Consider the following 12130-nt stretch of genomic DNA (forward strand, 5'->3'; position numbering starts at 1 on the left):
TCATCTAGCTGTCAAAAAGCTCTTGGGCATCGCCCGTGGTACTCGTTCCGTGGCGAGGGCCATGTCCTTCATCGACTTTCACGCCAAGGACGAGCACGCAAGTTTCGCGGATGCGGAAGGATAACAAGGAGACAGCGCGGTGTTAGTAGCTACCGTCATCGAGCCGTAGTCCGGCACGACGAGGGTGGCGGCGTGCTTACGGGTCCGAGAGGCGTGTTAGGCGAAGGAGGTGGCCATTTCCACCTCCTTCGAGGTGATCTTGGGTGTCAGACAGTGTTGTTTGATTCTCGAACTGCAGTGCGGAATTATACCAAGGGCAAAGTGTGTGGTGAGGCTGTGCGAGTTCTCTGCTTGGCTGATATGCAACGTGAGAATAGGTATGTTAAAAGCAAGTGGTTTTGGGCGCACGCTGGCAACGATGCGTCGGAGAAGCACGATAGCCACAACGAGACAGCACAGGCAGTGGCGTGAGCGCTAACCAACGGCGCCGCCGCAACCGACCGTCCAACGTGTTGTAGTGCCAAGGACCGCATGACGACGTTCAACAAACTTACACAGTTTCGGCGCCTGGCTGGAAGGACTTTCCCACCCCCGCATCCGGGGCTGAGCCAAGCGGAGGCGGTGCTTTTCAGACAATTACAAAGTGGTTCCTTCACACCTCAGTGCTTTGAATCATCAGTACCCGAAAGTATGTGTGAGTGATGTGCGCCGCGTGTGTCAGCGGGAGAGGGCCACCCTGACGCACATCGTATCGTAATGCACCAAGTTCCCCGACGAAGTTTCGATAAGTAAAACGATTCCGCCACGATTGGCGGCTGGGGTTGAATGCCACGACCCCGCAATCCAAACCTGGGCTGTCCAGCAGGTCTGGGCGGCTCTTGATACACAAAGGCCGAGCGAAACCGACGGAACGTTACCCCTCAGGGCGACAGACCGCGGGAGTAACACCCGCTGGAGTTGCGTAGAGACCACCCGCTGAGAAGACGTCCGGGCCCACGTCGCGGCGCCATTTAGTCATGGTGTCATTCTGCAGGCAACTAAATAAAGCTGTTTCTCTCTCTCTCTCTCTTAAGAATTATGGTAGCCTGCGGTTTTGTATCGATTATCGCAAGCTCAATCGGGTTAAGAAAAAAGATGTGTATACCTTACCGATCATCGAGGATTCCCTCGACAAGCTATGGCACGCCTGTTACTTCTGATAGATGGACTTAAAAAGTGGATACTGGCAAATAGAGGTCGATGAGCGGGACCAGGAAAAGACTGTTTTTGTGACGCTTGCTGTTCTCTATCAATTCAAAGTCCTCGCTTTTGGTTTGTGCTCCAACCCAGCCACGTTCCAAAGGCTAATGGATACTGTTCTCTGAGACCTTAAGTGGAAGACTTGCTTAGTGTACCTAGAAGGATGCGATTGTTTATTCTTCCACATTTCATGAACATCTCAGGCGGCTACGGTCAGTTCTTCAAGCCATACGGTCTGCTAGGCTTAACTTAAAACCTGAACAGTGCCACTTTGGCAACTAAGGGCTACAGATTTGGGCCACATTGTAAGTCACAGGTTTCAGACCTGATCCTGAGAAAATAACAGCCGTCTCAAAGTTTTCAAGGCCTACGGACGAGCAGGCATTCAGACGCTTCCTGAGCCTATGCGCATATTAACGGCGATTTATTGCGGGTTTTCAACGCATCGCCTCACCGCTCACCTGGCTAAACGAAAAATATGTCAAGTTTTTGTGGGGCGACGAGCAGGAGGCGGCATTTAACGAATTGCAGCACCGTCTACAAACGCCGCCTGTTCTTGCCCAGTTTGATGTGAATCCGCCGACAATGATCCACGCCGATGCCAGCAACGTGGGTCTAGGCGCCGTCCTTATTCAGCGACGAGGCGGCGCTGAGTGAGTCATCGCTTAAACGAGTACAAAACTGTCACGTGCCGAGTCGAACTAGCCCACCACAAAAAAGTGCTTCGCTGCAGTATGTGCAGTTACCACGCTCCGCGCGCACATATATGGCCGCCCATTTCAAGTCATAAGTGACCACCATACTCTCGGTTGGTTGACCCACATGAATGATGCATCGGCATGTTCGACGCGTTGGAGCCTACGGCTTCAAGAGTACAACATGACAGTGGTCTATATATCGGAAATGCAGCACTTAGACGATGACTGCCTTTCCATATCGCCGATCAAGTCGTCAGGCGGAGAATATGACGAATACGCAGGTGTTTTAGGAGTTGCTGATGCGGCCACCATCTCTCTACAGCAGCAAGAGGACCAGGATCTCGCTTCACTAATTGATTTCTTAGAAGGCTGCTCTACAAAAAAGCCCGGATTGTTATCAGGGAACCTGTCGTCAACCTGCACACGCAACAGTGTTTTTTTTAGGAGGTACTTCTTTTCAACGGGGAAGAGATATCTACTAGTCGTTCCTAAAAACTCTTCGCAATGAAATCTTGCAGGCCTCTCACGATAAAGCTACCTGAGGCCATCTGTGCAACACAAGAACATTAGCACGGATCAAAGAGAAGTAGTACAGGCCACAGCTCGCAGCACAGGTGAAGCATTACACTCGAACGTGCTTTGACTGTCAGCGATGAAAAGTACCACCTACGAAACCTGTCGGACTATTACATCACGTTCCAGTACCGGAAGTACAACATTTGCACGAGTTGTGATGAACCTTTTGGGCCCATTCGTAATATCTGCTGCCGGCAATAAGCGGATCATAGTTGCGATATATTACCTCACGCGATATGCAGAAACCAAGGCATTTCCGAGCAGTAGAACAACCGAGGCCGCACAGTTCATCATCGAAAACATCGTCCTGAGGCATGGTGCACCAGCGGTCATCGTAACCAACAGGAGAATCGCGTTCACAGCTGAACTTTTGCGAACTGTAGTCACGCTCAGTGGCACGGCACGTGGACCTACGAGCGCCTCAACAAGGCTCTCACAGACATGCTGTGCATGTATGTCACTGTGGAACACAAGAACTGGGACCAAATATTACCCTACGTAACGTTTGCTTGTAATAAGGCAAGGCGAGAAACAACAGAAAGTACGCCATTCAGTCTCCTGCACGGTCGATAAGAGACTACAGGGTGGGATGCTATTATTCCTCACGATTCGAGCTATACTGTGACTGACGCCGCAGGTTTTACAGAGCGCAGCGAAGAAGCAAGACAGCTCGCACACGTTCGCGTAACAAGCCAGCAAGACCGTGATGCCCGATGTTACAATCAGCACCATCGATGTATCGTCTATCAGAGTCTGGTTCGGGCTCCAGTACGCCGCCGAGGCCTTGCGCAGAAACGTTTGCGCAGATACATCGGACCACTCAAGGTTCTACGACGCCTTAGCGACGTCAAATATGAAGTCATGTCGAACAGCCCATCCTGCTCGAGGCGCCGTCAGGACCTGCCTGAGACTGTGCACGCGGTGTTCATGAAACCGTAGTTTTCTGAATGAGATGGACACTCTTTGGTTGCCTGGACACGGGTGCTACCCGCCGAACCTCGGGACGATGCTCTTTCTGGAGGGGGCAAATGCCATGGTGCTACGTGGGCCCGACCACGCTGACGACGATGACGACAACCTCGAGTGTGCAAGCGAGGTGCTAGAGAAGAAAAAGCCCGAACTGAGCGCTTGTTGTAAATGTCTCGATTAAACACCGCTTTCCGCTCTCGTCTCAAGGGAGCCGTGACATTATAGTGATGCTGAAATTCAGTTTCCTAGAAGTATATTTAAGGGAGTGCTTCGCATGGGCCGTCGCTGTGGTCATTATCAACAGCCAGCCAGCAAAGCAGGCCGAAGCGGCCGTGTGACAGCTAGGAGTCGGTGCGAAAACACAATTGCACACCAGCATTGGGGCTGAGCTAGTAAGAAAAACTTGGAAAGCAGGCCTATCAAACCACCCAATGTGCCGCCAGTCGCCGGTGTTGGTAGAGGCGGCGCAGTAGGCAGGATCTCACTATGATGAAAAGTATAGGAGTATGAAGCCTGAGTGTACTTAAACATGTCAAAGATTCGGGTGCATCCAAATATCAATAGGAATACGAGCCAATAGGCTAGATTCCTAGAAACAAGCTTCATTACTCCCGAATACAAGAAAGTATGGTTAATTACTCCCGGATTAGACAACAGACACAGTTATACGTGCCAAAAGATATGAGAGACCTCTAGTAACATACCGCGTGTCTATACCAAAGGCCTTTCTCTTTTGCGTGGCCTGCTCGGGCTTGTGCTGCTTGTAGAGATACTCCAGAAGATGAGGCAAGAATATCGGTACCACATCAGATCAGAAGCGCAAGCTTTCCACGCTATGTGGATTCTCCTTGGCCTTCAATAATATGTAAGTAATGCCTCAGAATGTACTTTGCCTCAAAGTGCAGCTCACAAATGGAGTTGGTGGCTTCGAAAAAGAAGCGACAAAGCTCCATTCAAGGCAAAGTAGTAATGTTATTGTACTTTCGTTCGCACGAACTAGGTAAAAAAAAAAACTTGCGCAGCTTCCACTGGCGGTGCAACGCTCCAGTAAACCGCGGATATTGTGATTACCCAGCTTTACGTAGCTTGTCTAAGTAGTTTTTAAATTTTGCGAGCTTATGCTAGGTTTCGCTAAGTTGTTGGTAGGCTTGGCTAAGTCATTTCTAGGTTTTGCGAGGTTATGCCAGTCTTGGCTAAGTTCTTTCTAGGTTCTTCGAGGTTATGTTAGATTTTGCGAAGTTGTCTCGGCGGGCTTGACGCCTGAGGTTTTCGAGAAGTTGAGCACCGCGATCGCTTTCTCGGCGACGTTGAGCATTCAGGCGCCGACTCTCGCGTTCCCTGGACCAACCCTGTATCCTCGACTCGGGGTCCCTCTTTTCAGCCGCAGCTTCGGCGCGGTGTTCTGAATCAGCATGGTGGCGACGCATCACTTCTCATTAGGAAGTACGGCGCTCATCCTACTAAGCAGCTTCTTCCGGCGACCGAACTTGCTTCGGGATTTCCATGGAAGCAGCACGTATACGCACGGAGTGCAGGGGGTGTGAGGAGTCTCGCCATTCCTGCTATTCCGAGCTTTTACTTGCCTCTCAACTCAAGACTCCACCGCGCGCGTGGGTTGTGAGGAGGTTACGTAGCTCGGTCCTCTCGCAGGTATATAGGCAACGCGAGGTGGCGCAGAGCTAGGCTTAGTTGTCTGGTAAAGCTCCACGGAGGAACTAAAGTTTAAACAGCTCCGCTATTAGAAATCAATTAGAAAATGAGGGACAAAACGCAAGCAGAATGGTGTGTCCATCAGACGACGGGTGTGTCGAGGAGACGACAGCTCCACGCGGCCGTACCTGCCGCCGGTACGCGTGGTTCCGCCGAGCCGGTGAGGCACCGGATTGTCTGGAACTTCAGAAGAACGCGATGGCAGCACTGCCCTAAATTTCAGCATTTTTGCACGCTTTTGCTTTCCTCTCGCCGCTTGCCGTGGCCTCTGCCGTGGCCTCTAGTGGACCCACTCCTCCATTCTACTACATACACAAGCCACGGCCACGGGATTAAAAAAAAAAGAAAGAAAGAAAGGTACGGCTTGCCGCGTGCATCGGAGATGCTCTGACCTGCCGTGGGGCCCCCAGTGGGGGACTGCTGTTGGAGATTGACATGACAAATGCGTAAGGGACGTGCTTTGAGCGCCGTCGCCCGTGCAAGCTGATGTGTCCATCGCCGAGAGCTAGCGCCGTTCGGCCCAGCCAAGCTCCCGAGAATGCAACTACAGCTTTCACGTTCTCTCCCACTGCGACCCGGCTGACGTGGTAGGCTGCATCTTGTTATTGCAATAGCAATTTAATAGGCACTCAAGGCGCATTATTGCCGTAGGCGTCACCGTAAGGTTCCGTATGACAGAAAGAGTGCAAGAAGGAGCTGGCGAACGAGGTTCGGTCTCTCGTGCTTAAAGGGACACTAAAGTGAAAAATGACTTCTTCTGAAGCAGTAACTTACCGTTCTACGGCACCAAAAACATCACTCTTACAACGATAAGACATTTGGCGAGCCAGAAAAAGCGCAAGAAAGAAATACGGGTGGCGACGCCTACTTAAGTTCCCGCACCTGGGGGCTGTGACGTCATGGATTTTGATGGACTCTTCTAGGGCCTACTATTTATATATAGCGATACAGATTGACTACATTGTGTTCTAAAGGGACCAAATATTAAACATGGCAAGTTTCGGGAACCTTTATTCAGCCAACGCGGCCCAAATGCGAAAACATACTTTGGAGTCCCTTACGTCACGCTGACGTGCCGGCGCTTGGATTTCGGTGCGAAATTCAAATACTGATACTTGGACCTTCATTTTCTCATCTAATAATCGAACTATTTTTCTGAAATGACTACCTGCAGGGTTCTCAAACAATGCTTCATTAGTATAAACTGATTTATTGTTTCGCTTTAGTGTCTCTTTGGGCGAGGATCGCGGTCCAGTTGCTTGCCCTCTCCTGTCGCGCGCGAGGCAGAGAAGTCAGGCTAGAGAGGAAGGGCATTATTCTCCGGCGGCTGCTGTCCTCCTCGCCCGCCGCAGCGTACAAAGTAGAGACAACCGCGACGTCTCATATGGCTTTGGCCGCGCAAATCGCCCACGCCGCAGTAAGGCTGTTTCACATGGCGCAATTTTCAGTCAGCGCCACTACGAATTTCGTCGCGCAGCAACCGCGGGGATGCCGTGGCCTCTCCGCGTCTGGGTTTCAACAAATTGGTCGCGCCATCACTAAGTCGCAGCAATTGGCGCGATGTGGGAGCGGCAATGTGTGACGAAACAAAGCGCTGTCAAAATAGGCGCTTTACTGTTTTACCGCGCGTTGGTAGCTCTGTGGAGCAATGTCGCGCGCCAGTTTTGTTATGTTTTTATAGGGCATACCCACCAGCGCCGACGGCTTAGGAGCTTCATAATTTTTTTTTTCATTTGCTTACACAATTCGTTTCAAAGGAGAAACTGCACACTAACTGTAGTATAGTGTCGCCCCCTGTCAGATCTCTGTGTCATCATACTTTTGTTTCATAGTAGTTTAGCTAGATGGCGCACCCCCCATCTGTCATGTGTCGAGCTGGGACCAATCAGGAGGTGCCATCTTGCGGTGTGAAGTCCTTTTTAAGAATAAACGGCCGCGGGTCGGCTGAGTCTTCGTTCCGGTTTTCATCGGGAGCAGTTAGCTCCGAGCCTCCTTCACTGCGTCGGCGCTCACGCGCGTTCGCTGGCCGGGGGCCCCCACTTGCCTGCCGCTGCCGACACAACATCTCTTGGCGACGAGGATGGGATTCCCGCAGTGGTTCCGACCGAAGCACCGGGAAACCTACGAGCTTCGTCAGTGAAGCGTCCTTTACGTGTCGGCACGGCTTGCAAACGCCGCCGGCGCACTTGGCATCGCGAGGCTTCCGAGCCTAGGCCTTCTCGCCCCCTTGCTCTTCCGTGCCCCATTCCTGCTGCGAGCTCCGGCTTGTTTTCTGCACTGTCTCGTGCACGCTAACGGGCATGGCGTCTTTTACAGCGAACCTTCCCGTTTTTCTGGAATCACCCGGGCCACCGCTAATTCCATGGTATCGCTGGAAAAAAATTTTTCAGGCCTACCTCGAAGCGGCCGGCGGTGGCGACTGGACGGACGCGCGACGAGCGTCCGCGCTCGTCAGCGCTCTCGGGCGTGCGAGACAATGAAAGTACTTTGCAGAAGAGCAGCAGGAAGCAGCAAGGAACAAGCAGCAGCACAGGCGCAGCGTCAGCGTCGAGCGAAGCAGCAAGGCAGTCGACCGGCGCAGCGTCATCGTCAAGTGATGCGGTCCCGCCAGCGTCAGAGTTCCAGAAACTCTTGCAGCGGCTTGCCCGGCTGTTCGAAGTCGAACAGTTCGAAGTCGAAGGCAGTTCGAAGTCGAACAGTTCGAAGTCGAAGGCAGTTCGAGGGAGAAGGATTCCTGGAATTCGTGACCGCATTGAAGGAGAAGGCGGTACAGTGAACTTCGGCACAAGCTACAACGTGCGCGTCCGAGACCAAATTATACATGGGGTAGCAAACGCCAGCGTTCGCGAAAAGTTATTGGCTCATGGCGAAACCCTGTCCTTAGGCAAGGCAGAAGAAATTGCACGCTCTTTAGAAGCCTTGCATCGAGCGAACCGCGCGTTCGGCTCCGAAAATGTACGAAGAATCGAGGCATCTCAACTCGGCGTTCCGTCAACGGATCAAGATGGCCGACTTCTTCCGGGGAGCCGCCAAGATGGCCGACGTAGTCAGGGAGGCCGCCACGATGGCCGACGTAGTCCGGAAGGCCGCCACGATGGCCAACTTCTTCCGAGGAGCCGCCAAGATGTGCGACTTCTTCCGAGGAGCCGCCAAGACGACCGACTTCTTCCGAGGAGCCGCCAGGAAGACCGACTTCTTCCGAGAAGCCGCCAAGAGGGCCGACATTTCGCACATGGCTCCTCCGGGAACCGTGGTGCATGCGACCGGTGTGGCAGCACGAAACATATTGCAACGTAGAGGAATTGTCCAGCAAGGAACCGGCGTTGCAACGCCTGCCACACGTTGGGCCATTTTGCATCAGTAGGCCGAAAAACCCGTATTGTTCAACATGTCTCTTCCGCAGAGACGCTGTCTTCAACTTCCGCAGGGCAGCCATCCGCGTCTGTCTTACGGTAAGCGCTTTTGAAACTAAAAAAGATTTGGAAGTTCCGCTCGTAGTGAATGGCGTCTCGATGCGACTGCCGGTGGATACGGGGGCGTCTGTCTCATTGATGACGGCCGAGGATTTCGGAAAGCACTTTTGTCGACAGCACAGACTGTCAAAAACAGCAGTGGACTTGAGGAATTTCTCCAAGCAACGCATCGACATTCACGGCCTGTTTCAAGCCGCTGTCCAGTTTTTCCAAAGGTCATGCTCCGTCACGGTCCTCGTAACGCCTACAGGAACATCACTGCTGGGTTTAGACGCCATCCAACGCTTGGGCATACAGATCGACAGTACGTCGCTGACATGTCGTCTACCATCGCCTTCTTCACTACAGAGCCCCACAGGTGTGCCTCCGGGTTATGATCACCTCTCCAGTGAGACTTCGGTCTCGCCAACAACTTCGTGCACCGAATTCATCGGCAGCTAGATGCGAAACCACTGTCTTCAAAGTTGCGCCGACTACCCCTGGCTCTCCGTGACCAGGTCACAAATGAATTGCGGCGTCTCGAGGACTGCGACGTCATCGAGCGCGTCGATGACGTCGACGTCATCGACTGCGACGTCATCGAGGCCTGTAAGGTGCTTCAAATAAATAAATAAATAAATAAATAAATAAATAAATAAATAAATAAATAAATCAGCAGCAGCAGCAGCATCGTTACTTGTGACAAGTCAAGATATATCACATGTGCGCTGCGTAGTCTAGATACCTGTGTCTACTCTTCGCCACGTGTTGTGGCGCCTCCTCACAAGATACGAACACTCGAATGCGTGCCGCCGAAAATTAAGCTGCTATGTGACAATGCTGCAACTGCCGCGCTTTACCTGTGACTTTTAGAAGGGCAGGAGGGAGGGTGGGGGGCATGCTAAAGCAAGTACTGAAAAAGGCCTTAGAGAGTCTCAGTGCAGGCTTTATTTCGAGACCCTGACAGAACTACGCTCATGTGTCCAAACTTGTTGATGGGCCGTAACTTCCAAGCTCTGAATTCGCGAACCATTATTAATGGCTTCTTTGGGACAGCATGTGGTTCCTGAAGCCATGCAGCGCTTAATAACTACTGCGTGAGCAGGCCTGAGTGCGATGTTCTGCAAACAGTGCGGCCTATAAAGGCACGCTGAATTCCGTTTGGCGGCATGGCTGCCATGGAATTTGTCACTGATTTTTGCACATGGACATTACTTTTTGTATTCTTTTTACACTATATTTAGATGTTTCGCATATTCAAAAAGCCTTCGAGTGCAGCCTTCTGCGTCGGATTTATTAAAGCGGTGGATTTGTTTACATCGACATCTACAGCCGCAGGTCGTCGTTGTCAAATATTGTGGAAAATGTCCATCGCCGATATGAAATAGTGTCAAAATGTAGCAGATTATGCATATTTGTCCATATGTGCCATGCTGCTACACCCCTAGACGAGTGGATATGAGCGGCCGAACCACCCAAACAACGCAACTGTGATCCAGATACATATATTACAGGCTGTTAATTAACTAATTCTCGATTTTCTTTAACTCCATCATATTTACAGTTTTAGCATGCCATAGAGCATTATTAGAGAAAACTGTGCTTGCATAAGGGTCCATTTGTAGGCCATGTTGTTCTCTCACGAAAACGCGGGGATGCCGTCGCTCAAACGGCGTTAGTAAAAATTAGCGAGGTGGTTGTTTATGCGGCTGTATACCGAATACACCGTCTCTTTTTTGCCACTTGACACAGGGGCAAACGGTGCATCTCTGAAATTAAGAAATATATCGGCAAAGCTACACGTACAGGCCCATCCATATACGAAGCGAATGTGGCCGACAGCCTACAGGTACGGTGACGTACAGGTGTCGGCACAGCGCTGTGTCACCGCTTACCGCTTATTGTGTACGCGCCGTGCGAAGCGAAGTGTAGCTGATTTCAAATCACTAAGGCCATATTTGAACAATAAAAGAAATTTCATTCGACCTTATTGTTTATATTCCAGTTCAGGTCCACCGGTAGCGAGTGCACGAACTCGACGGCGCCAGGCTAACCTTCGCTGAACAGGATCGACATTTGCTTGATAGGTGTGCTTGATTCATATTGAGCACGACGCTATCGCTATCTTGCCGGTTCGACGGCCGATCGCGCGGGGTTCAGTCGAACGATGGTCGGCAGGCTGATTTTGCCGGCGCCTTTGACAAGAAAGCCTGTCGCAAAACAATTCGCGCTCGTCGGTTGCGTTGTTGTCGACCTGGTATGACAAAAAGGTTTCAGTGACGCACAATAGTCGGTCAGTCATTGGAGTTGCGCTTCTTGTCGGTCTCGTATCGACCCAGTGTTGCCTGGCCTTACGGATACGTGCAGTCGGAACGCGCTGCCACCACCAGCAAGTGAGGACGAACGCTGCAAAAAGACTTCGCCAGCAACGTGATGTGCTTAAGTCTCACCCAAGTGTATCGCACGGGTTTTTCGTTAAATTAGCGAGCCATTCATAAAAGGCGGAAACTACCTGACTCACGGTGCAGCCCGTACAACTCAGACAATGCCCTGGCCACATTTAACGTGGAGTTGCGGTGTTACATACGCACGTTTTTGGCACCATACCGACGTCGAGCTACCAGTAGTGTTTCAACGCGGTACACGGCAGGAGTGTTTGCAGAAGCGCGCGGCCGAGCACATTTTTTTTTCGGTGGACTGCCAGGTGCGAGGCCACGCACGCGACCCTTCCAAAACGTCTCGCGACTAATCCCCTAGGGCAGGGCGCATGCGCCGTCGCGCCATGAAAGAAGGGGATTCCGGCTGTGACCCCTTTTTTCCATATTTGACGTACGCCCATGCAGCTAGATACTTTAAACAGAATATGGAACAACAAGAACGTTTCATACCTTCTGTTGTGAAAGCCACTTGTAACGAAAAATTTCCCACTAATAGAAAAAAAGTTGAAAATTTGGGGATTGCAAGACACGCGAGTATTGAAAGTTTCTACGGAACTGAGCGTTCATTCTTACACTACCTGGATGCGTTATTCATGAACTGAAAGTGTGAATGACTTATGACCAACCATGTACTAAATAGACTATTCTGTCAATCATGAACACTTGCTGGCCGGAAAAGAATAGCTAGTGTGAATAAATATAATAAATCTGTAACAGCGAACAGGCAGGTTGCGCAGAAAGAAAGATTCGCAGAAGTGACTTCCCAAAAGGCGCACGTGGTTATACTCAGGGTTTCTTGTGTATCATGGGAGCAACACGTGCAAGAAGCTTTCTATATTGATAAAGCTCTTTCGCTCTCAATCCGACTTCACTGATCCTAAACATAGATATTACGGGCAGCTCACGAAATTCATGCGCACCGCTGCATGCGAATGCTGAGAATTCTTCCCTCGCTCGCAGCACACGAAGCGTCATGGACTCTCTTAGCCAAGTTGGCGAGAGGTTCATCCAATAGCTTCACATACCTAGTCCATTCATGCAGCAACTT

General features: G+C 51.1%; 1 protein-coding gene across 2 annotated transcripts in view; it reads right to left on the reverse strand.

Annotated features, from left to right (window-relative positions):
• Nucleotides 1–11665, reverse strand: part of LOC135910444 (uncharacterized) — a 263909-nt gene extending 252244 nt beyond the window's left edge. For both annotated transcript variants that reach the window (XM_065442481.1, XM_065442480.1), the window contains exon 1: nucleotides 11533–11665. The gene's annotated coding sequence lies outside the window, so the exon portion shown is untranslated. The remainder of the gene's footprint in view (nucleotides 1–11532) is intronic.
• Between the last annotated feature and the right edge of the window lie 465 nt (nucleotides 11666–12130).

The sequence above is a fragment of the Dermacentor albipictus genome, chromosome 8 (assembly GCF_038994185.2).
Source record: "Dermacentor albipictus isolate Rhodes 1998 colony chromosome 8, USDA_Dalb.pri_finalv2, whole genome shotgun sequence".
NCBI classification, from domain to species: domain Eukaryota; kingdom Metazoa; phylum Arthropoda; class Arachnida; order Ixodida; family Ixodidae; genus Dermacentor; species Dermacentor albipictus.